Raw genomic sequence first — 27,409 nt, 5'->3', positions numbered from 1 at the left:
GTAAATGATTTTAAATGTTCAGTTTATATGCTTTAATTATAGTTGCCCCTGAGGCAGCTCTGTGAACAGAGCGCCGATCCCTTTGTTCTTGGTCACTACAGAGCTATATTGGATTGGCTTCCATTGTGTTTCCTAACACATTTTGATAAATGACTCTGAAAATTGGCTCTTAACTAAATAAGTTTTCCCACCTTATAATGTCTCCAAACTGCCTCTTTTTTATCCAACTAGGTTTTAACTGAATAATAACTTATCTAAAATCTAGCCAGATAAGTGACCGATATTCAAAAAGTTGCCATTTAGCCAGATAACTTGTGAATTATTTGGCTCAATGGCTTTGAATATTGATCCCAAATTGTCTAATTAGATTTAAAATACAAACTGAACATTTAAGCCATAATATCTATAATACGTAGTACTATAAAAACATTAAAAGAAGAGAATCAAAAGGAAATGCTTATAAAGTCATTAAAAAAGGGGGTGAGATTAATTTTTCTTATGTTTTAAGTGATTTTATTTAGCCTTTCTCAGTATGCTCTTCACAGCTTTCACTTTTGGGTCATCAACTTCATTCTGCCCCAAGATGATCTTCCAGCATTGCTCACTGACAGCAAACCAGTAATGACAAGCAGCTAACAATCCTGTTCAACTCTTTCTTCTATTCTCTGCCCTTCCAGTGCTCAGGATTATAAAAGGGTCTAGGAGGGGGTTTTCTGAAGGACCTAACATCTGAAAGGAAGTGATACATTTCCAATTAAGGTAGAGTAGCTATCAGTTAAACAACCTTCTTCTAGTAAGCCTGTTTAAGAGCCTGGCAAACCCTAAGCAACTCAACAGAAAGGATCAAAGATTTAAAAAAACACTATAGTTCTTAAGAAGAATATTATTTAGGTCTTTCATTTGTGTTATTTCTCTGTTTTCATTTTTAAAATATTTGGCTGCTGCTACTTCTATAAACAGAATGTTCATTTAAATAGATTATTATAGTATTATTATATTAAGAGATCAAAAACGTTTACATATATTATCTTATAGGAGAGGAAGCTCAGTGTTGAAATAATTCCACAAAACCTGAAGACACATACCCTTTCTAGAAGACATCTGGAAATGTGAAAAATGACAAATATGCTATCACCTTTAAATCCAACAAATCTTTGAAAGTTTAATATAGCTTTAGATAAAACTGAGCTCGCAGTATTAATGAGTACAAGAGTTTGTATTTCTGTGTAATCCAAATAAACTTGTACATTTATACAATTATAGAAGGCATGCCAGAAAAATGCAGTTAGTTTCTAATCTTAATATGTACAATTTACAATATAACTGAAGCATACATTCAGCAATACCATGCACAGTCCTGCTGTGCAATCAAACTGAATTACCTTTATAGCACAAGCATTGGGGGCCGGGAAAAATTACTAATTAAGAAAAAAGCAGAAATTTAATAGATATACAGTGTTTACCAAAATTAAAGAAAATTTTCAAACACAATACCTTCAAAGAAAATATAAAGGAGATTTACAATATAATCAATTTATTTGTTTGGGGAAAATGAATTTTGTTTTAGTCTAATGCGTATAAACACTATACACATTATAGTGTTTCTTCCAGCAAGAAGGATAAAGCTTTTAGTTAAAAAGATAAGATTTTGTGAATAAAATGGAAAGGAATACTTCCCTCCTAATGCCATGTAAATCCACAAGCAAATACTCCCTCTTCCAGGTTTATGCTGAAATCACAATTATGAACATTCTGATGTTCATTTCAGATTAATTTACAGTGCTTTGTACAAATCTCCATAAAGTTTACAAAGAAAAATGCACTTATAATCGGCTTCAGTCAATAGCATTTGTATACATTCTCCAGTATTTTGCATTGAGAAATGCAGTCCATGAAACATGCTCATCAAGCATTACCAGATAAAGCACTGAAAATTTGGCAATGGCACAAAAGCTGATGGTTAGTCACGTAAAAGCATGAATAGCAATCTCAAAATTAGATCAGAGGAAAAAAGACTGAGAAAGAGGGGAGGAAGAAAAGATGACCAAGCAGAGGAACAGCTTAAAAATAAAAGCAGACTTTGAATCAGACAAAGAAAAAACATTACAGAAATAAAAGAAAAAGCAAATGCAATTTTCAGAAAAGAAAAGAACTAAGGCCTGGATTTTCTAAGGTCACAGACCTTAGAAAATCCGGCGGTAACAGGGGGCGGGCCTGCGAAAGCCGGCAGCCAGTGCACCACTGCGGTGCGCTGGCTGCCGGCTTTCGCACTGAATAACTACACCATTCGGCGTGAAACTGGTGGCAATAAGGGTCCTTATCTTTCGCTGCCAGCAATGTATCTGCAGAGTCGGCCCCGGTGCCGCCCCGTCTCCTCCTCTTCCAGGACCGACTCTGCCCCCATTTAGTGATCGCACGTAAAAAGGGACTTTTGAAAATGACCCCCTAAGTCAAGGAAAATGAGGAAAAGTTAGAAAATTGCAACAAAGCCAGGAAATGGTTAAATCTGCTGTTATACTATGCAGATTCTTTTCTAGTGGCTCTGTCCATTTGATTTAGTTCACTGAAATAAAATAATAGGCAAATAGTCAATTTTCCACAGACATTTTTGACTATATTTAACATATTTATATTACAGCATAGCTTTAGTTTCTTATTGAAATTGAAAGTATCTCATTATAAATCGCAATTTGCGGCAAGAAAGAGTGAACTGAGCTTTGAGAGTTATATCTGCCCTGAATATTCTATAGAGAAGGGATGGACAATCCAGTTTGTTATCAAATTAATCTTCTCAGAGCCATGGCCTAGAGCTGCAAACGGTTTTCAAGATATCTCTAATGAATATGCATGAGATTGATGTGTATACAATTGAGGCAGTGCTCATGCAAATATATATCATGCATATTCATTAGGAATATCTTATAAACCTGTCCAATTTGAGGCCAAAGTTTGAGATTATTTGACATGGTCAATTCTGATTTGCATTGGTTGAAACCAATTCCCCTGTGTGAGACTTAACCAAAATTTCAATTGGCAGCAAATCATCTTGACAAATTTTTGATTTGGCTCATTTGGAATATATGTTCTCTGATGAGGTCAGATATCCGTACTTAAGTGCAGTCAGATTGCTACCAAAAGTTTAGGTTTGGTGGGAAGATTATAAGAAATGTTTCTGCTGGCCCATAATAGAAGTTGACTTAATATAGAGGCAGATGTATTAAGCTTTTTCTACATAGACACGAAATGGGAAAAAAACATTTAATACATCAGCCTCTTAAAGTTTTAAATGATTCACTTAAATAATGAGAATGTTATGGTATCTGGTAAATCTAAGTCAGCTGGAAAACAAATTAGTCTGCAGCTACCTGAATTTCTAAAAGTGTATATGTGAGCTAGAGTTTAAGCAAGAAAATAGTTGAATTGTCCATCCCCACTCTGGAGGTATATTTCATTTATATATTCATTTATACTTCACAAATGTTGTAAAGGTATAGCACAGGAGTAGGCAACTTCAGTTCTAGAATGACACAAACATGTATGGTTTTCAGGATATCTACAATGAATATGATGAGATATTTGCATACAATGGAGACATTACATGCTAATATACTTCACACATTCATTGCAGAGATCCTGAAAACCAGATCTGCTTGTGGAGTTGCCTGCCCATCTTATAGTAATAAATACATACGATACAGAAATTGGCAGCTTAACTTGATACACTGTACAATACTCTATGACATAATGGGTTATATCAGAAGTTACCAAACCTGTCTGGGGAACCCCATACCAGGCAGATTTTCAGAATATCCACCATGAATATACATTAGATAAAATTTACATACTGTGGAAGTAATGCATGCAAATTTATCTCATGCATATTCATTAGGGATATCCTGAAAAACCTGACTGGCTGGGGGACCTCCAGAACAGGTCTGGAAACCACTGGATTATATCATTGATTCACTAGGAAATAATGCTAATAACATATTGTAACAATAATGCAACTTTGAGAGCAATTTTCAAAACCAGTTAAGCCAATTAATCCACTGTCTGAAAATTGCCCTGTCTCAATGCAACCAAAAGTCGGGCAGGGTTCTACAATGCACGTACATTCAGTCTCATTGAGAGAGAGATTCCCTAGGCTGTGTTTTAGTCAGGGGAGGAAAATAATGCCCAGACATTCATTTTCAAATCTACACATGTTTTTTTGAATTAAAAACTACCGTATACTGTTGCCAGGTTTCAAATCAAAATAACGAGCACTTTCACTTAGAAAATTGATGCAAAGTCAGTGAGTTAAAAGAACCCATGAGCTTTGTTCCAAGGTGGGCAGTTTGAAAATGACTCTCTTTATGCATTCTAACTGTATGAAAATATAAACCCAACGGCTTTATACAGATGATCTCTATTAAATATGTATATGACATATTGGGGCAGATTTACTAAATGGTGTTTCCATTTTGTGTCTGATTCATGAAGGACTTCTCCCATAGATACAGAATGTGAGAAAAGCTACCAGGCCTCTTGTATCTACAGGAAATGTGTTTAGCAATCTGACCCAATGTGCTATAATTTACTGTTGGAAATTCCATGAAAGATTTTTTTCCCCCCAAGTGAGAGCATCTTAATCTAATTTACATTTTTTGCATGCTCATGCTGAAAAACTTTGAGGTCATTTCCAAACACATTTAAATGTATTTCATTAGTTATGAACATTTGATATACTGCCCTTTCCCAAAGTTGATCTCAAGGCAAATTACAATATTTATATATATATATTAATATTTTCACACTAAAAATGAAATTTACCAATTTATGCTCTCCATTTTTTTTAATTCACAAGAATTCACTTTTGATATTAAATTATTTTAATGAGAATAATCCAGTTTTCCCATTTCATCCAAACTGTAATAATGTGTTTTGTTTTTTTTTGTGGAAAAATATCTATTTTTTTGTTCCCATGCAAATTTTTGATAAAAATGCATTTTAAATCTTTGCCTGTTTAGTATAATTACCAAAACTTGTTAATATGCCTGAACCTTCTTAGCAAACAGATGTGCTATGTAGTCATTTTTTTCTCTTAAATTGGTTCTAGCTCTTTTCCCCTTCTTAGGGATGAATTTTAAAAGCCCGGCATGTGCCAAAGCCGGGAGATATGCAAGTATGTCTGGATGGTGCATGCTGAGCAGATTTTAAAAGCCATCCGTGTACATGCAGACCTCCTAGTATGTGCACAAATAAGAAGTTGCAAACAAGGAGCAGGGCATGGGCATGGTCTGGGTGGGGCAGGGGTGGTAGATGGGCATTCCAGGACTTTAACATGAAATGTGTGCATAAGTATTTACGTGCACAAGTGCACGCCGGGGTCCCCGTCGTGTAACTTTACTACTGCTTTGAAAGGCGTGTAAGTAATAAAATAAAAAAATCTAGGATAGTCAGCAGGGTTTTAAGGGTTGGTGCTAACAAGGTAAAGGGAGGCTATTTAACTAGGTGTTAGGAACACCTATCTCTTACCTGGGCGAACTGGGAACGATGTGGCAAAACTGGTAATTGCGACGGCGTGCATGTGTACTAAAATCGCCCCACTTATGCAGTACAGGTGGCATTTGCTTGCACATGCAGGCACATACAGCTTATTTTATACCATGCGCTCATAAACGAGCATATATTATAAAATGGCCATGTCCTTTGGCACAAATTGGAATATGCGTGAACATGTGTGCCCGCGTGCCATTATCAGAGTTACCATCTTATTGTAGTAACTTAAGTTTGAGATATAATCTCCATTATTTAACATACCCATGATGATTTCTTGAGAAAATGGAAGGAAACAAAATATATTTACCTACTACTTGGACAAGAGAATTTAGGAACTGTCTAAAATCTAAATGACTAAATCTAAATGACTAAAATCTAAACCAGGATGACTGCTAACTGGCCCCATGTTTTGATGCTTTCTGATTTGATCCTATTTCTTTTTCTTCCCCCATCCCCAAAACAGGCACAATCTTAGCCAAACCTCTATATGATACACTTCCTTCCCTCCCTCCCTCACCCCTGATACCATAGCATGAGTAACATTAGATATAAGTTGTTCTGGTTTAATCTTCAATCTCATTCTCTTTTACCCTAGTTCAGTTTTTGGCACCTCCCAGTGCAAGGTAGTTCAGCTCTAGGCTGCTCTCAAATAGGCGTTCTCCCATACTCCAGCCACATTATTACTCCCTGTTAAATGTAATTTTCTTTTCTTCTAATGTTCGATGTAAACTGATGTGATATGACCTGTCATGAATGTCGGTATAAAAAAAAAAGAATCAAATAAATAAATAAATAAATGAATGAATAAATAAATAAATTCCCTCCCTCCCCCTGGCAGAAAGAGAGCAGCACTTCTTACCTGTGTCTGCCTGCTCAACAGCCAGCTTCAATCAAAAGTTTTAAGCACATTGGGCAAGAAAGTCCCAGCTGCACATTCATTCTCTGGTACTGTGGTTTCTGTCCTAAAATTATTACTTTATTTCCTAGGACATTTTTAATCCTATAAATTTGATGATAAACAGTCAGCTATAAAGTGAGTAAGTATGCAACCACAATCAGCTAAGAGATGATAAAACAAAAGAGAAGACAAGTGAAGGGTATCATTATGGTTTTGAGGTGTTGGAGTGGATTCTTTGGTACTGTGGTGATGGCCACTCCCATGGGGAGGAGCCCCGTGAGGATCCGCAGTACTAGGCTAGACTCTATACATGCAGACACAGAGAATTTGTATTTATTATACAGCTTGGTGATACTGCCCAGGGAGGCAGCAGTGAGGTAACTCAGTAGATTAATCCAGGGGTCCTCAGGAGAGGAGACCAGTTCCACGTTCATGTAGATGATAGACAGCGCAGGGTAGAAGAGGAAGTCCTGGATGTAGACCCCCAGCGCTGAAGCTGCAGATGAGACAGACTGACAATGTTAGTTACTCACTGAGGTAGATAGCTGTATTGATGAAATCCTGGCAGGCAGAAGTAGTTGAGCTGTAGGCACCAAGGTAGGGAGAGCGAGAACCCTGTATCCCAGATAGGTACCTGAAAGAAAGCATAAGGGGGCCCGAGGAGCGGGTACCCAATTTAGAGATGAAAAACCCTGAAGGGCAGAGAGGACTTCCCGCGGCAGCTGGGAAGTGGCAGAGCAGCTTAGACCGGAGGCATTCCAATCCATTCACGATCCTTGCTAATTCAGACTGGTAGCAAACGAAGGGCAGGCTAAATACCCGGATGGCATGACGGACTCAAGGGGGTCACCCCTGAGGCTCCCACCATGACATGGATAAAGACGTGGGTGGTGTGCGCGCGCGCACCCTAGGAGGCCCTCTGGAGAAACATGGCGATCACTGTCACGGTAGCCGTTCCGGGGACGACGGAGAGAGTGGCAAGAAGATACGGCAGCAGCCATCTTCCCAAGGCTTGAGAGAGAGAAGGAAGAAAGGTGAGGCACAGAGGTCGAAGCCGTCTGAGACCGACAGACGCAACAGTATCCCCCTTCAAAGGGCCCCCTCCAGACCCCCTACCTGGTCTTGGTTTTTGAAGATGTGATTGATGAAATTGACGAAGCATCTCTTTCTCCATGATATTAGCCAATGATTCTCAAGAGTTTTCTTCTGGTCCATATCCCTCCCATGACAGGAGGTATTCCCAAACTCTGCCTCTTTCTTACATCAAGGATGACATCAACCTTGTACTCGATGTCATTGATAAGACAGGCTAAGAGAGAATTTGAAAAGAAGTTGGCTGTAGAGGCAAAAACTCACAGTAAAATTTTTTTAAAATATATCCGAAGCAGAAAGCCTATGAGGGAGTCAGTTGGACCATTAGATGATCGAGGGGTTAAAGAGGCACTTAGAGAAGATAAGGCCATCGCGGAAAGATTAAATGATTTCTTTGCTTCGGTGTTTACTGAAGAGGATGTTGGGGAGGTACCCGTAATGGAGAAGGTTTTCATGGGTAAAGATTCAGATGGACTGAATCAAATCACGGTAAACCTAGAAGATGTGGTAGGCCTGATTGACAAACTGAAGAGTAGTAAATCACCCCAGAGTTCTGAAGGAACTAAAAAATGAAATTTCAGACCTATTAGTAAAATTTGTAACATCATTAAAATCATCCATTGTACCTGAAGACTGGAGGTTAGCAAATGTAACCCCAATATTTAAAAAGGGCTCCAGGGATGATCCGGGAAACTACAGACCGGTTAGCCTGACTTCAGTGCCAGGAAAAATAGTGGTAAGTGTTCTAAACATCAAAATCATAGAACATATAGAAAGACATGGTTTAATGGAACAAAGTCAGCATGGCTTTACCCAGGGCAAGTCTTGCCTCACAAATCTGCTTCACTTTTTTGAAGGAGTTAATAAACATGTGGATAAAGGTGAACCGGTAGATATAGTATACTTGGATTTTCAGAAGGCATTTGACAAAGTTCCTCATAAGAGGCTTCTAGGAAAAGTAAAAAGTCATGGGATAGGTGGCGATGTCCTTTCATGGATTGCAAACTGGCTAAAAGACAGGAAACAGAGAGTAGGATTAAATGGACAATTTTCTCACTGGAAGGGAGGGGACAGTGGAGTGCCTCAGGGATCTGTATTGGGACCCTTACTTTTCAATATATTTATAAATGATCTGGAAAGAAATACGACGAGTGAGATAATCAAATTTGCAGATGACACAAAATTGTTCAGAGTAGTTAAATCACAAGCAGATTGTGATAAATTGCAGGAAGACCTTGTGAGACTGGAAAATTGGGCATCTAAATGGCAGATGAAATTTAATGTGGATAAGTGCAAGGTGATGCATATAGGGAAAAATAACCCATGCTATAATTACACAATGTTGGGTTCCATATTAGGTGCTACAACCCAAGAAAGAGATCTAGGTGTCATAGTGGATAACACATTGAAATCGTCAGTTCAGTGTGCTGCGGCAGTCAAAAAAGCAAACAGAATGTTGGGAATTATTAGGAAGGGAATGGTGAATAAAACGGAAAATGTCATAATGCCTCTGTATTGCTCCATGGTGAGACCGCACCTTGAATACTGTGTACAATTCTGGTCGCCGCATCTCAAAAAAGATATAATTGCGATGGAGAAAGTACAGAGAAGGGCTACCAAAATGATAAGACGAATGGAACAACTTCCCTACGAGGAAAGACTAAAGAGGTTAGGACTTTTCAGCTTGGAGAAGAGATGACTGAGGGGGATATGATAGAGGTGTTTAAAATCATGAGAGGTCTAGAACGGGTAGATGTGAATCGGTTATTTACTCTTTCGGATAGTAAGACTAGGGGGCACTCCATGAAGTTAGCATGGGGCACATTTAAAACTAATCGGAGAAAGTTCTTTTTTACTCAACGCACAATTAAACTCTGGAATTTGTTACCAGAGGATGTGGTCAGTGCAGTTAGTATAGCTGTGTTTAAAAAAGGATTGGATAAGTTCTTGGAGGAGAAGTCCATTACCTGCTATTAAGTTCACTTAGAGAATAGCCACTGACATTAGCAATGGTAACATGGAATAGACATAGTTTTTGGGTACTTGCCAGGTTCTTATGGCCTGGATTGGCCACTGTTGGAAACAGGATGCTGGGCTTGATGGACCCTTGGTCTGACCCAGTATGGCATTTTTCTTATGCTCTTATGATGTCTTCTTCTGCATCAACAGGAGTAGGTTCAGGTGTCTTGGTGTAAAACTCACTAAGAACAAGCGGTTTCAAGAGCGAAACATGGAATGCATTATGAATCTTCATAGCTGGAGGAAGTTTCAGACTATAGGTGAGTGAGCCCAATCATGGAGAATAGGGAAGGGTCTGACAAAGCATGGAGCAAATCGAGCAGATGGAAGCTTGAGAGTCAGATGTTTGGTAGACAGCCAGACTTTATCAACAGGCTGGAATTCAGGAGCCTTACTTCAGTGAGTGTCATAGCCTTTCTTTGCTCTTTGTCCTGCTTTTTGGAGCATCACTTTAGTCTTTCTCCAGAGCTGCTGAATATCTTTGGCAGTAGATTGAGCTGCCGGGGATGACACAGAAAGTGGAAGTAGTAAGGGTGGTAAGGGTTGTCGTCGTAGACCACTTCAAAAGGTGTAGATCCAGTAGATGATGCTGGATGCGAATTGATGGTGAATTCAGCCCAGGGCAACAGTTCAGCCCAGTCATTCTGTCGTGAACCAACATAGGCACAGAGGAACTGTTTGAGAGTTCTATTCATTCTCTCAGTTTGGCCATTTGACTGAGGATGGTACGCAGAGGTGAAGTCAAGTGTGGTCGAATTTCTTACACAAGGCTTTCCAGAACTTTGCTGTAAATTGAGCTCCCCTGTCAGAAACAATGTGTTTAGGCATGCTATGTAGGCGAAAGATGTGACTGATGAATAGTTTAGCAAGTTCCATGGCCAAAGGCAAGCCAGGGAGAGCCACAAAGTATGCCATCTTCGAAAATCGATCCACTGTAACCCAGATGGTATTGTTACCTCCAGAAAGTGGCAAGTCCTTCACAAAATCCGTTGCGATGTGGGTCCAGGGCTCATCTGGTACTGGCAAGAGTTGAAGCAGGCCCCAATGAGGTCCGGGCGGAGTCTTCTGTCTGGCACAATTGGAACAGGAAGCTACATAAGCAAAAGTGTCTTCCTTCATGGTGGGTCACCAATAGTACTTTTGTAGCTTAGCCAGTGTTCTCCGTTGACCAGGATATCCGGCCAGTTTCGAATCGTGAACCCAAGCTAGCACTTTCTGTTGCATTTGTGGCTGCTCTACGCCCTTGCTCCACCTTCTCTACCTCTGTGGCGACTCCGGGCTGGATGGACGGCTTGCTGCCGCGGCATCTCCATGCCGCTTCTCTCCGGTGTACCCGGACCGGCTCGATGCTGCGGATCTGCCATGCTCCTGATGACGTGGGGCGCGCGCGCTCCAAAGTATGTACCAGCAAGGGCGCGAACCTCAGGGGCATCCCCCTGTATTGACGTAATCTGCTTTCAACATAAAAGGTCTTCACTTTCGCTAACGATTGAGTAAGCAAGGATGGACTATGAATCAGACACGAATTTGGAGAAGGACAAGGATTACGAATCAGATTTGTCCAAGCTACTCTGCCTCCTCAGACATACCAGAGGTACCCGCTCCTCGGGGGCCTTGCTCTCTTTTCTTTATTTCAGATTGCAGATAGGAACCTGTACTCGCTCCTTGAGGGCCCATGTTCCTGAATACTCTGAAGATTCTCTACTGCCTGGAAGCTATCGCAGATACAGACATTCGTGAGTTACCATCGCTCTCTCAGAACTTTCCCTGGAACCAGGTACTCGCTCCTCAAGGGCCTAACTCTTTCCAGCTACTGAGCCTCCTTAAGAACCTATGTGAGATTGTCATCTATTACTGGCTATGAATACAGCATACCCTATCTACTCACTATCTATACTCACTTCGGCTTCTTTGTTTTACATTCCCTCATGGCTTTGCTAGACCGACTTCCTTCCTGTTTTTTTGGCCCAACTCTTGTAGGGACATAAGGCCTGGATGAACAGGCACAGCAATCGAGGTCTAACCCTTGTAGGGACATAAGGCCTGGATGGGTAGGCACAGCTCAGCAACCCTGGGATCACAGTTCCAGTATCTGAGGGACTTCATCCCTGCCGGGCATATCAGCTCACTACTGCCACCTCTGGTGGTTCTACTAACCTAATAAAACAACTATCTGTGTCTGTCTCCATAACCAAGCCTAGCCGGTGGTTCCTCTCAGGATATCCTCCTGGGGGCTCTATCATCTGCCATCGGCCTAAGGATTCACCTATTTACATTCCTTTCCAGCTGAGTACCCTATCTAGCACTCCGCTGGTACAGATTGCCAACTCAGCACCATATCATAACAAGATTGCTAGTTTCACCTACGGAGCATATCAGATTGCTAAACCCCTCCTTCTACGGGAGCCAGTTCCTAACAGATTGCAACGCCGCACTGTGACTCATAATAGATTGCTAAACTCCTCCCTCTACAGGAGTATCCAGCAGCAGATTACAATAGATTGCTACTACTCCCCTCTGGAGGAGCATAACCTAACTAATTGTTAACTCCCATCTGCTTGCTCCTCCCATCAGCATAGCAGATTCTAATACTTTCTTAGGTTGCAGGGTACAATGGTTTTGCCCGGAGGTATCGGATGTGTAGCTAACAGAAGGATTCTCTTCGGGTTGATGATATGCTGGGGTTCATCAGGTACATCTTCAGAGAGAAAAGAGCGAGATAATGCATCTGCTCTGACATTCTTATCACCAAGGCGATATTTCAGCACAAAGTCAAATCTGTTGAAGAACAGAGACCATCTCGCCTGTCTATGGTTAAGGCGTTGAGCATGACGGAGGTACTCCAGATTTTTATGATCTGTGTAAACAGTGATCTGATGTTGTGCACATTCAAGCCAGGGGTGCCATTCTTCAAATACCATTTTTATTAATTATTTATTTATTTATTTATTTATTTATTGTTTTTGTTATACCGAGTTTCATGACTGGCATCACATCAACCCGGTTTACAATTAACAATGTGTGAAGAGCATAAGGTAACGTGATAACAATATTCCCAATAGAACTGTGAACTTTAAATACAGAGAATCAATTGAAGGGTGAGAAAGTTACAATAAAACAATAAAACAGGGAAAATTAACTTGGAGCTGGAAGAGGGGAGAGATTGAACAATGCAATATTTACATTTCAGCCAATTAGTGTAGTAGTATAGCGGAGTGAATAAATAAGCCTATGTGAATAAATGGGACAGTACATAAATATGAAACGGTAAAATAAGTAACCAAGAGAATAAATATGACACAGTAGTGAATGATAATAATATGATAAAACTCCGCAGGTAATGATGTGCGTAAGTTTATGGTAGTTGGATTCTTATTTAGATCCAGTTATTGTATGCGAGTTTGTGTTGAAGAGTGGAGGTTTTATTCAAGGCTTGGAAATGCTTTTTTGAAAAGCCAAGTTTTTAGTCTTTTTCTAAATGTTAGAGAGCATGGTTCCTGTCTCAAATCCGGTGGGATAGAGTTCCAAAGAGATGGACCTGCTGAAATTCTTTATCCCCAATGCTGTAGTTCTTCTCTGCTGGCGAGAAGCATCAGGAAAAGAATGAGCATGGGTGCAAGATCTTAGAGTCACTGGTCTGGCTTAGCACAACTCCTACACCTACGTCAGAGGCATCGACTTCCACCACAAAGGGTCGTGTAGGGTCCGGATGGCGGAGACATGGTTTGCTTGAGAAGGCGTCTTAACTTCTGAAATGCTGTCACAGCTTCCATAGACCACGTGGCAACGTTGGCTCCCTTCTTAGTCATCTCTGTTAATGGAACAGTCAATCAAGAGTAGTTTTTGATGAAGGTCCTGTAGTAATTGGTAAGTCCCAAAAATCATCTTAGAGCTTTTAGGCCAGTGGGTTGTGTCCATTTTTGAATACTCTCAAGCTTCTGAGGGTCCATCTAGAAACCTTTGTTTGAGACAATGTACCCTAAGAAGGGCACGGATTCCTTGTGGAATTCACATTTAGTCAACTTGGCATATAGGCGGTTCTCGCGAAGTCTCTGCAGAACTCTTTTGACATCCTCCTGATGGGACTGCAGGTCCTGGGAGAAAATCAAGATGTCGTCTAAGTAGACAACGACACATTGGTAGAGTAGATCACGCAGAATGTCATTCATCATGTTTTGGAAGACAGCCGGGGCGTTGCACATGCCGAAGGGCATCACCAGGTATTCAAAGTGCCCATCCCGGGTATTAAAAGCTGTCTTCCATTCATCGCCAGCGTGGATGCGAACCAAGTTATACGCTCATTTGAGGTCAAGCTTGGAGAATATTTTGGCTTCCTGTAACCTGTTGAATAGCTCCGATATGAGTAGTGAGGGCTAGTGATCCTTTACAGTGATCTCATTCAGACCTCTGTAATCAATGCATGGACGTAATGTTCCATCCTTCTTCCCCACGAAGAAGAAGCCTGCGCCGGCAGGAGACTTGGAAGGTCTTATGAAGCCTTTCTGGAGATTCTCCTGGATGTACTCTGACATTGCTTTATTCTCTACCATGGAGAGAGGATAAACCCTTCCTTTGGGTGGTTCCATATTAGGCTTCAAATTGATGGCGCAGTCGTATAATCTGTGTGGGAGTAATACATCAGCGGCTTCTTTGGAAAACACATCTTGGAAAGATGCATATTGAGGAGGAAACCCAGGCAACAACGGAGTAGTTGACATTCATGGCATTGGAGAGACTTCCATCAAGCATTTGTCATGGCAATCTGGACCCCAACATGAAAGCTCCAAAGTGGCCCAGTTGAATTGTGGCATATGTTTCTGCAGCCACGGTAACCCAAGTACCAAAGGGTGCATGGTCTTCTCTAGCACAAAGAAGGAAATAGTCTCTGTATGAAGAGCGCCATTACGTAAGCTCACTGGTTCTGTAAGCAGGGTTACTTCACCCGGTAAGGGCTCTCCATGAATAGAGGACAAAAGTAGAGGAGACGCAGATTAAGGATACGAAGAGAGAGTGGAGGAGAGCGTGCTGTTAGACCTAAGAAGAATCCTCCCACATAACTTAGGTCTGCCAGTTTCCCGGACATATAGGGCATGTTAGGGAGGAGGCATGTTAGGGAGGAGGCATGTTAGGGCATGTTAGGAAGGAGGAATAGCCTAGTGGTTAGAGCAGTGGACTATGACCCAGGAGACCAAGGTTCAAGTCCTGCTGTTGCTCCTTGTGGCCTTGGGCAAGTCACTTTACCCTACATTGCCTCAGGTACAAAAACTTAGATTGTAAGCCCTCTGGGGATAGAAATATACCTACAGTACCTGAATGTAAACCGGTGTGATATCTCAATTGAGATCGAATGTTGGTATATAAAAATAATAATGTTTGAACAGCATGACCAGCTTGTCCACAATACATGCATAGTCCCAACCTCTTTCAAGTTCGTCTCTCTTTGGAAGTCAAATGACTGCGGCCCAATTGCATTGGTTCTTCTTTGCCCGCAACAGGACCTGGAGGTGTAGGCCTGGGTACAGACTTGACTCGGGTCTCTCCCTAAGATGGTCTTCTGGGGCTCTTGACTTCTTGAACCTTGTTGCGAAGTCAGCGATCAATCCTTGTTGCCAACTTCATCAGTTCTGCTAAGGTTTCAGGCATCTCTCGAGCCACTAACTCATCTTTCAACCGGGAGTTCAGGCCTTGAAAGAAGAAGGTCTTCAGACATCTAGGGTCCCAATGTAATTCAGAAGCCAACGTCTTGAATTCAATGGTGAAGTCTGGTAAAGGTTTATTACCTTGCTTAAGATGAACCAAGGTTGATCCTGCTGTCGAGTACCGGGCAGGGTCATTGAATACTGATTTGAAAAGTTCAAGAAACCTGGCAAGATCATTCAGGATAGAGTCATTGCGCTCCCACAGCAGTGAGGCCCAAGCCAGCCTAGCTTGATGGACTCTCTACCTGGATATCATCAAGCTAGGTTGAGATAACATTGCACAAATCTCATCTTTGTGTGAGTTTCCTCACTCCAAAGGTCATCAAATCTTCACAAGAGTCCACTGTTCTGTTCATACGTCTCACTTTGAATGTCAAAGTGGCCCCTAACCCCTACACTAATACCTAAACCTCACCTCGAGTGACTATGTGGGCCTCATATAGAGGTATAAATACTTAGCTAGTATGAGGGCATTATGGCTAGTCTCTCTCTCTCTCTCTCACTCTCATGGTTGTAGGAAAGCCCTGATAGCTGGGCTGACTCTCAGGGAACTTAAAACTACAAAAAACATCATAAAGCCCTATCACCCAGCTTTACATAAATGAAAATGGTGTAGTTAATGCAATATGCCCTTGCAAATCATGAAGTTAGCCCCAAACTCCTCCCCTTTTTCTAATTTGCATCACACTATGTGTTATGGCATTTTCACATGCGTTAAAGGTGTTTTTTGCATTCAAAAACGCCATATAGCAGTTTGATAAATGACCCCCATAGAAATTTAGGGACAATGGATATTAAACTTCTAACTATATTATATACCAATTGGATAGTCAGAAAAATGAGGAAGTTAGGGACTCATGTAAAACTTATTATTAGTATGCATGACAATAAGCAGGACATAGTCATGGTGAGAAATGGATGAATGTGAGAACACTTTTAAAGTTAGAAACAAGTGGATTTCTTTTTTACCATTTAAAGTACAAAAAGGAATGGAAAGGCCTGGGTTAGAAATAATGCCAAAGATATCAACATTTCTTGCAAAGGTGGAAGATATGAATGTCAAAAATACAGTGGAATTAAACAAAACCAAAGATAATAAAGGTGAATAACTAGATAATGAAATAGGCAAATGTTCTTCTTTAGGAAAAGCCTGACCATCCAACAAGAAATGCCTGAGAACCAGAGATCAGATTAGTGGCAGAGACATCAAAAAATAAAAAGGAAGACTGTGATCATCACCATAGAGATTACATTGGACTGCAAACTATGAGATAATGTGGCCAAATGTCTCCATATATAGAGAAAAGCAGAAAGGACCTGGCACAGAATCCTGATCTTTGAAGAAGCCGTGTCTGTAGAGAAAAAATGAATCTATGAATAAGCAATGTATGTTACACCAAGTACTATAATGGAGGAGAGCAGTAGTCAACTATGTTACAGTAGCAGAAACATCTAGAAGAATAAGGAGAGAAGAGACTGCCTTACTTGGCAGCAAGATTAACAGGAGAAAAGGAAAAAGGAAAACATGGCTGCCCATTCGGGGCATGATCCCTCCGCATGCGGCCCTCATCCTCCGACCGCTTCTGAGGACCGGGAGACCCCCGCCGCCAATTAGAGGGCCTCCACCGCCAAAACCACATGGGCCTGCCACTGCGGCTCCGACCTGCTCCTCCATCCCTCCCTGAGCTCCACCAATCAAAACAGGTGGGAGCTGGGCCAACGCTGGTGGCCTGGAAGGTGGGCTTTCTGACCTTTAAATTTGAGATCACTCCCGCGGCGCTTCCTTTTGCAATCTCCTGCCGGCTTGCGCTGCTGGCGCTGCCCATTTGGGGCACGAGCCCTCCCGCATGCGGCCCTCATCCTCCGACTGCTTCTAAGGACCGGGAGACACCTGCCGCCAACTAGAGAGCCTCCACCGTCGAAACCACGTGGGCCTGCTGCTGCGGCCCTGACCTGCTCCTCCAGCCCTCCCTGAGCTCCACCAATCAAAACAGGTGGGAGCTGTGCCGACGCTGGTACCTGGGAGGTGGGCTTTCTGACTTTTAAATTTGAGATCACTCCCCCGGCGCTGCGCGCTGGGCATCGCGCGCACGAAGGAGCACAACTTAAGGGGCCTGCCACTTAGTGCGCCCCTTCGAACCCCAGAACTCCCATCTCAAGAGTTCCAGCACTGATCTTGACAGTCTAACCTCCCACCTTCTGACGCACCCCCTCCATGCAACTCTCACAGCTCCGACCCTCCAGTGTCGCCTATCTTCTGATATCGGCCATACCTTACGGCCCGCCCAGCAAGTGAGATACTGTACTCGCTATCTATAATCTCATTCCTAAGTCTGCTTATTTAATGTAATAGACGCTACCGATGCCATGTGCTTACACAAATTAATCTAATTCACTGCTATATATTGCCTTTTACTTCTGTATATTGCCATTTACTTCTGTACATTGCCTTTTTCTGTGTATTACCATTTTACCTCGCTATTCCCCCTCTCTACCCAGCAAACCCCTCCGTTCTCCCCTTCCCCTTGTTGCCTTTCACACCAATTTGCTAATATGTATATACTTACTATACCTATACGATACCACCACTCCGTGTGTAAACCCTTCCCTCTACGCCCACACCCCACCAATCATCGTAAATCTCTAGTGCCCATCATGATCTCTCCCCTCACACAATTTCTGGGCCTAACCACTTTAGCCATCTCCCTATTTAATGCACAATCCATCAAAAAAAAAAAGGCCCCATACTCCAAGACCTACTCACGGACTCCAACCCAGACATCTGCGCCATCACTGAGTCCTGGCTAAAGAACACTGATCAGGTCTTCCTAAACCAGCTCCCCCAACAGACCTATGACATATTCTCTATCCCTAGACCCAAAAAAAGAGGTGGAGGACTACTTCTTGCCACCAGAAAAAGCCTCAATCTCAAACTCCAACCCACTCACCCCCCTCCCAAACTTGAAACTGGGCTATTTAAATCCAAATCCTTACAGATCTGTCTCATCTACGCCCCTCCAGGCCTTCTCGAACATGATCCTTCCCCTATCGTCGAATACATTACCGACAACATTAAATCAGACATCCCCACTGTCATACTAGGAGACTTCAATCTCCATTCTGATGTCCGCCCTCCTACCCACGCCTGCGAGAGTTTACTCGATACTCTCAAAGCCCTAGGTCTTAAACAAATTATCACTGCGCCCACACACAAAGCAGGTTATACCCTTGACCTCCTCTTTATTGACTCTAAAATAACAGCTCCCAACCCACCTGAAGCCACCCCAGTCCCATGGTCTGACCACTTCCTCATCAATGCCCTCCTTACCACAACCACCCCCTCTTCACATCACAAAAACATAGTAAAACCATCTCTTTCAGGAATGCCCCACAGAGGACCTCTCCCAAGCTTTTGATAAAATCACCAATATTCTCGACCTCACCAACCCTGACACTGCTATTCACTCTTGGAACAACTTCACCACCACAGTAGCCAATGAGACCTTCCCTCTAATATACAAAGAGATATCCCTCACACAAACTGAGAAAAAACCATGGTACTCAGCTGCTCTAAAAGAGATAAAACAGAGCCTGAGATCCAAAGAATAGGCATGGCGCAAACAACCCTCCCCATCACTTTCAGCTGCTTATAAGCACACCCTACATACTTACCGTCAAGCTATCCTCCAAGCTAAATGTGACTTCTATTCAGCAAAAATTCATGATTATCAATTCAACCCGAATGCCTTATTTGCATATGTTGCAGAACTTACAAACCCCACCACCCCTACACACAACGAAGCAAACGCCAGTGATAAATGCGAAGAACTGGCATTGTACTTCAAGAACAAAATCAAAAACATCCTCTTTCATTTCCCTACCAAACCCTCTCTCATCACTCTGCTCCCCAACGACAATAAGACCAACCTTGGGTCCTTCGACCTCACCTCAGCCAAGGAGATTGAATCTTTCCTAAAAAAGATAAAACTAACTACCCATATCTCGGACACCATCCCCTCTAAAATCCTCCTCTCTATCCCATCCACCATCGCAAAACCCATTGCTGATTTAATAAACTGCTCCATTACTTGCGGAATGATCCCTGACACACTTAAACTCGCTGTCGTCAAGCCACTCCTCAAAAAACCTACACTTGACCCCACAGACCCAGCAAATTACCGGCCCATCTCCAACCTGCCCTTCATCTCCAAAGTCCTTGAAAAGGTAGTCAATACTCAGCTCACTGACTTCTTAGAAGACCATAATATCCTACACCCCTCTCAATTTGGTTTCCGTAAAGCCCGCAATACTGAAACCTTGTTACTAGCAATGATGGACACCATCCTTAAAGGCATGGATCATGGAAAGTCATACCTACTTGCCCTCCTAGACATTTCGGCAGCCTTCGACACTGTCAACCATCAAATCCTAATTACCCGCTTGGCAGAGATAGGCATTTCTGACACAGCCCTCTCCTGATTCTCCTCATATCTAAATCATAGAGAATACTTAGTAAAAATTGATAAGTATGAATCAACACGCATCACCATCACACAAAGCGTCCCTCAAGGATCTTCCCTATCCTCTACCCTCTTCAACATTTACCTCCTGCCTCTATGCCATCTACTCTCCGACCTAGGCCTGAATTTCTTCCTATATGCAGACGACGTGCAGATCCTCATCCCCATACAAAAATCCCTAAACAAATCCTTGCAATTCTGGGAAACATGCCTTGCCTCCATCAACTCCTTGCTATCGAATCTCCACCTAGCTCTAAACACCTCAAAAACTGAACTCCTCATTATCTCCAACCACCCGGACCGTATCGCACAATCCACCCCTCATTCTACACTGCACAACACAGCCACCCCCCACACCCCTCTACATTTCGTAAGAGACCTAGGTGTCCTCATAGATCAACACCTTAATTACAAGCCCCACATCAAATTCCCTCCTAAAAGGGGGTTTCTACAAATTAAATGTCCTCAGAAAACTTAAACCCCTCCTCCACACTCATGATTTCCGCACTGTACTACAGGCAACCATGCTGACCAAACTGGACTACTGCAACTCCCTCCTCCTGGGCCTTCCCACCTCCACGATCAAACCCCTTCAGATTTACAAAACGCCATGGCCAGGGTCATAACCAATACCCGCAGAAGGGATCAATAACCCCCATTTTAAAGGACCTGCACTGGCTGCCCATCAACTTCCGTATTCAATACAAAACCCTCTCCATCCTACACAGTTCACTACACAAACATAACTTCCCCTGGCTAGAGGAAATGTCACGTTACCGTTCATCTGAGCGCCCCACCAGAACTACCTTTGCTGGAACCTTACACACCCCATCCCTCAAAACTGCTCACCTGGCCCTCACCAGGGAAAGAACCTTCTCGATTGCCGGTACCTCCCTCTGGAACTCTCTCCCCACATATCTCTGCCTAGAGCCATCAGCATACAAGTTTAAAAAAGGACTCAAGACATGGCTCTTCAAGCAGGCGTACCCTGACGCTAATCAAACCTAGACAGTTACACTATTCTGTACATCCCTGTTCCTTCTGCTCCCCTCCTATGCACCATCCTACTCCATCCCTCCCCCTAGATCCCGCCTAAATTGTTTGATCCTTAATTGCATCCCCTTGTATAACCGCCTTGTAACTCTTCTCCCTGTATGCTTGCATTCAATCTCGCACCCACACATTACTGACCTGAACCTCATATCCTCATGACTGCTTAACCACTTCAGGTATATTAATTAGAGACAACTCTCAGCCATTTCCGTACCCTCTCTTTTAATTTAACCCAAGTATTTTATGTACATAGTGTTAGTGTTATATCCATAGTTCTATCTTTAAAATTTTTGCCTAGGTCACCTGACCATATCCTTCAACCCCTCCAAGTTATGCAGACCCCTGTTACATGTAACGTTATATTTCCCTTCGGTTGCAATATATTTTATCCCCCTGTTGTCTGTAAACTGATGTGATATGCCTATGAACGTGGGTATATAAAAGTTTTTAAATAAATAAATAAATTTATGGAATGTGACGACCTATAATCAGAATAACAGGGGTCAAGAAAGTGTATATTAGACCAAATTATACACAGCTCTTGAAGAATCATACATATTTATAAAGGCTCTGATGTAATAAGTAGGGATGTACATTCGTTTGTGACAAAATAGGAAATATAGACGATATTTCCTATTTCGTCTCGTTTCGGGGGGCCCCCAAAATGATAGGAAAACCCACAAAATTTCATGTGTTTTCTTATTGTTTTTGGCGGGGGGGAGAAAGGGCACATAAAAAAAACCCCCTCCAAACTCACCCCAACCCTTCAGATTTAATAAATTACAATCCCCCACCCTCCCGACCACCCAAAACTTGCCTAAAGACCCTGGTGGTTCACCAGGGGTCCTGGGAGCGATCTCCCCCTCTCGGGCAGTCGGCTGCCACTAATCAAAATGGTGCTGATGGCCCTTTGCACTTACCATGTGACAGGGGCTATCGGTGCCATTGGCCAGCCCCTGTCACATGGTAGGAGCAATGGATGGCCGCGCCATTTTTTAAGATGGCGCCGGCCATCCATTGCTCCTACCATGTGACAGAGGCCAGCCAATGGCACCAATAGCCCCTGTCACATGGTAAGGGCAAAGGGCAATTGGTGTCATTTTGTTTACTGGCAGCTGACGGCCCGAGAGTGGGAGATCACTCCCGGGACCCCCGCTGGACCACCAGGGACTTTAGGCAAGTTTTTTTGGGGGTCGGGAGGTTGGGGGATTGTAATTAATTAAATCTGAAGGGTTGGGGTGGGTTTTTTTTTTCAGATTGGGACAGCCGAAAAAAAATCAGCCCGAACCACAGGAAACAAAATTTCCCGTGGCGGGCCGACAATGAAGGCCAAACCAAAAGGTTCGGACGAATCACATCTCTAGTAATAAGGTACACTGTGTGCCCATGTTAATACATATATCTTTACTTCTGATTTAATAAGAAGTTTAGCGTAGAAAAAATGTGTGCCCAAATGTGAGTAATAATGTGCACATAAATTAGTGATTAGTATGAAAATCCCATTTTAATCAAGGCATTAACTATTACTTCCCAATGCAGAAAAGTGTATAGACTTAGTTCAAATTTTCTTTATACTAGAAATTTAACTCCTGGTCAGAGATGGAGTCGTTTCTAGGGTTACTATAAATCTATGGGGTAAAACCTGGCATTTGCGATCCAGGGGTCCTGTATTTATTTTATGTATTTATCTATTTATTTATTTATTTACTTGTATGTTTTGGTGGTTAGTTTGTTAGTTAGAAGAATTTAGGAAATTTTTAATTATAACCAGCTAACTGGTTGATGCATCAAGCCATGGTAGTGCTCTATCGTGTTAAACAACATAAATCGCATGATATACACTTTATGTAGCATGATAGAGCACTATTGCAGTGATATCATTCGATACAAGCAATATTATGAGTGACCCTTCCCTAGTACCCTCCACTAATACAATTATTTTCTTTGTATGTAATTTGCATGAATGAATAATGCAAATGCATGCAAAGAAAGTCATTCACAGGCAATTTGATGTAAATATTTTATTGTAGCCAACCAAGAAAGTGGTCAGCTTTGAAAAAATAACTATAGCTTTGAAAATATGATAAATGTGAGACAGGATCCCTGGGATCCTAACGCTCCCGCATTACATTTATAGTACCAGAAATCTAAAATAAAATTTGCCACTCCTAAAAAAAAGTTGGCTCCTGACGCCTGGCTCAACCCGACTCCTCCAAGTAAACAAATAGTTGCAATGTCACATGCGGTGATGGCCCCCAACATCCCACACCCACCAAAAAGTTTCAATATTGGTGGTTCAGGATTTCCCCCCCCCCCATGCCCTCCCTCACTCAAAGGTATGAATTTTAAAAAATGTGGGTCAGGAACCCCTGTATCGCCAGCCACCTCCCCAACACCAAATCCTCCCTCCTACACCCCCCTGAACCTTAAAAATACAACTCTGGCCCTTCATTGGGACCAGGGTGCCTCCTAGCACTCACAGTCTCAATTGCCCGGTCTGCACCCCATCCCACCCCTCTAATAAAAAAAAAAACTCTGCAAGGGAGGGAGGTTTAATTCACCCACTCCCTCCATCGTAGTAACCTAGCAACGGCAGAGGCAATCCCAGAAGAGCCAGGCCCGGATCACAGTAGGAGGCTACCACGATTCTGGTGAGAACCTTGAAAAAAAGATATGGAGAAAGGGTTCCGGTGGGCATTGGGGGGGGGGGGGGGGGATCAGGAGACCGCAACTTTGATATTTTGGCACTACAAGCGGAAATTGGAGCGTGGGTGGGGAAGGGGAAGAGAGACTCCCAGCAGCAAAAATTATTTTCTGGATGAAATGGCCCCTTAGGACCTTGGCAACATGGGTGAGAGGGAGGCGGGGGACAGGCCTCAAACTTTTTTTGAATGGTTTAGTTATACAGTTAACTTAGCTGGCTAAACCAGATATTCGGCTAAGTTAGCAGAATAATGGGACCCCTCCCAGGAATGCCCCAAAAATGTCCCTTTTTTTATTCAGCTAAATTATAGCTGGATAACAACATATCAGGCTATAATTTAGCCAGATAAGAGACTCAATTTGCATTTAAGCCATTTAGATGGATAAGATCTGAGTTATCTGTCTAAATGGTTTTTGAATTTCTACTTCTATACTTTTTTTGTGTTGACTGCATTACTTAATTTGGTATCTTTTGAAGATATCCAATTAAATGGCAAGTTTTCTGGCCACATAAAAATGGGTAACTTATTCACTAATCTGCTTACTGAATATTACTCTCATGTTTTTTAACACATAAAACGTTTTATATGCAAAAAATATGATTTGTGTGCAAACCGTATTTTCTGTGCAGAAAACATTGTTATAAGTATAAACCATGTTTTTCATGCTAAGCATGTTATTGTGCACACATTTTGGGGGTTAACATTTTTTTTTAACTTCCAGTGCATTAGCAAACCATTAATTTACTGCATTGGGAGTTAATTGTTTTTAATGCATGAGTAAGAAAATCTGTGCTGAAGTTCAGCTCATATTTTTTATTCATGTCTTATTACATCAGGGTCAATATTTCTTAAGAATAGGTAAGAGAAGAATTTGTTTATAGGAAGATGGAAAAGCTTGAGCTAAAAGAGAAATCAAAGCAGCACAATGGAAGACTCAGACCAAAACAGAATTGAGAAAAAAGGGACAAATGAGAAACCAGTGGAGCAAGAGGCAGAAGAAATGAGACTCTGTAGATACAAGAGGGGAACAGATGAAACATTAAATTATGAACTAGAGCAAATACTAAAGGGGAACCTTTCAAGCCAAGAATGAATAATAGAAAGAAAATATCTTGGAAAGAAAGTGCATGATGATACCAATTAAGACGGTAACGTTGATACTGGCACGTCAGCCCACATGTATATGCGTATGCCGGCTTGCATCAAAGGACATGGCAATTTTATAACATACGTGCATATATGTGCACATGGTATAAAATAGGCTATACGTGCATGTGTATGCAAATGCTGCCTCTACCGCATAAGTGTGGTAATTTTAGTAAACACACACACCAATGCAATTATCAATGTCCCCAGTTCGTTCACAGTTCACCCAGGTAAGGGATAGGACTTCCTAACCCCCCTAGTCTCCCTTTTACCCTGTTAGCACCAACCCTTAAAACTCCGCTGAATAGCCTAGATTTTTTAATTTTATTACTTACATGCCATCCACAGCAGTAGTAAAGTTATGCAGCAGACGACTACAGTGCACACTTGTGCGCTTAAACACATATATCCGTACATTTTGTGTTAAAGTCCCAGAATGCCCATGTTGTGCTCATGGCCCACCTAGACCATGCCCATGCCACGCCCCTTTTTTGCAACTTATTTGTGCACATACCTGGAGATATACGTGCACCGTCTGAACATACTCACATATCTCCCAGTTTTGGCATGTGCTGGACTTTTAAATTCACCCCAAGTCTGAAAATATAGAGGTGATATTCAAAGCTGACAGTTTAAGTAACTTAAGACTCCAAACACAACAGACCAGTGAAAGTCAGTGAGAAACTCAATAAAGTGCAGATTATGCTTCCATCAAATTTTTAACTTACTTTGGACATTATATACGATAAGTTTTATATATAAAGAAACATTCTTAAAAATATTTTTTACACTGAATAAAAGGAAGTTTGGAGGTTTTTGATTGTATTGGTAGAGCAAGTTCTTAAGCATCATTGATTAGTCTTGCTCAAGTACTGAGGTCTTTTCCTCCTTGCCACTTGTATGATCCAAATGAGGCAACCAAAGTAATTTAAATATTTGGTGGAAGCAAAATCTGCACATTATTGAGTAACTTCACCAGTTCTGGTTAAGTTATGATGTATATTCAGTGGCATGTCGAAGCACTTGGGGTAGATTTTTAAAAATGCGCACGGGCGTTTATGTGCGTGCGTTTCCCTGCATGCGCACATGGACGTGCCAAATTTATAACATTCGCCTTCGTGGGCTTCCCAAACGTATTGTCTCTGACCGGGGACCTACTCTCTAGCACCTCTCCTTCTCCAGGACTTCCAGTGCTGCAGAGGCCCTACGTAAGTGCTACCAAGCTAGGGTGAGAGAACATTGTAGCAATCTCATTTTTGTGTGACTTTCCTCATTCAAAATCACATCAAATCTTCACTGAGGTGTACTGTGCTGTTCGTACATCTCACTGTGCATGTAAAACTATGAGAGCGTTTCTCTCTATCTCTCTCCCACTGCCATGTGTGTCTGTGACATACCTCTGGTGGATTAATCAGCGTGCAATGCAAGAAAAGGTATAGTAATTATTGGCTTTAAAAACATGTGATAGCATAATGCATGCTTCATTAATGCCCTCATTTTCATAGACCCCTCCCCTTTGAATAAATTTCAAAAATTTGCATTTGCATCATGCAACACGATAAAAAGTGCATGCATTATGGCATTATCGCAGGCATTAGAGGCCTAACACACTTGATGATGACCCTGCAAGTTTGCTTTGAAAATTATCCCATGAAATCTAAACCTACTAAAATGCATGAAGGAATTTATTGGGAAAATGTATGTGCATACTTTTTAAAACCCAAAAGTACGCTTGTGAGTGTAAACACCCATCAAACTCCGTCCCATGAATGCCTCTGCTCAATCTGGATAAACCTATGTGCACAAAGGACATACCCACATAAGTTTACCCACATATGAGGAGGACAACTTTTCAAAAGCCCATTTTCACACGAGAAAAATGCTTTACCTACGGAAATGCTTTTGAGAATTACCCTACCTATGTCCTAGTAGTTAGGAAAAAATACATTTTTAAAAATATTAATATGCACAAAAAGGTTTTGCAAAGTTTAGGATATCTTTCCTGCTGACATCCATTGTGTTACTATGATACACTTTTGCCCAGTGAGGAAAAAATTATATCAAATTATTGAATGGAAAATCATTTAAGGCTATAACATTTGGTGTTAATATTTGTCTACTGTTTGCAACTTTTTCTTAAGAAAAAAAAACATACAGCAAAATCTATTTGAATAGAAAATCACAATGCACAGAAAAATAAAATTTCAATGAACATTCTCCTCAATTTATCACAAAATATGTATCTGTTGTCATAAATTGTTTATAGGTAGGAGATAGAAAATGTATTTGTTGTTTTTATCAGTTTTGACCTATAATTTCTCCTATTAATCTCATACAAATTGAATTTTTATCATTTGGTGCTGCATAATAACTTTGCTTATATTATAATTTTAGGCTGTTAACATCCCTTTAAAAAGGTCAGGCACATATGCAGCCAAACGTCAGAGGGTAGTTTCATCAAAGTTTTGCTACAGTGCAAAATTTGCTCTAGATTTATGAATTAGAGTAACCAAGAACTTTTCATGGGAAGATCGTGGTGGTTAAAGTGGTAATGCCCAAAACTTACCCATGACCCATAATATTAAAAGATGGACATTTTGAAACCTTGCGTGGGTGTTATGATGGTCCTTTAAAAATTATAACTGGCGTTGAAGCAATTAAGCTGCTTTATAGACAAAAAAAGAAAAATAAATATATTGCATGCTGAGTACTGTAGTTTGTTGGTTGGTTAAGATA

This window comes from Rhinatrema bivittatum, chromosome 6 (assembly GCF_901001135.1).
Source record: "Rhinatrema bivittatum chromosome 6, aRhiBiv1.1, whole genome shotgun sequence".
NCBI lineage: Eukaryota > Metazoa > Chordata > Amphibia > Gymnophiona > Rhinatrematidae > Rhinatrema > Rhinatrema bivittatum.
This window is presented reverse-complemented; position numbering follows the sequence as displayed.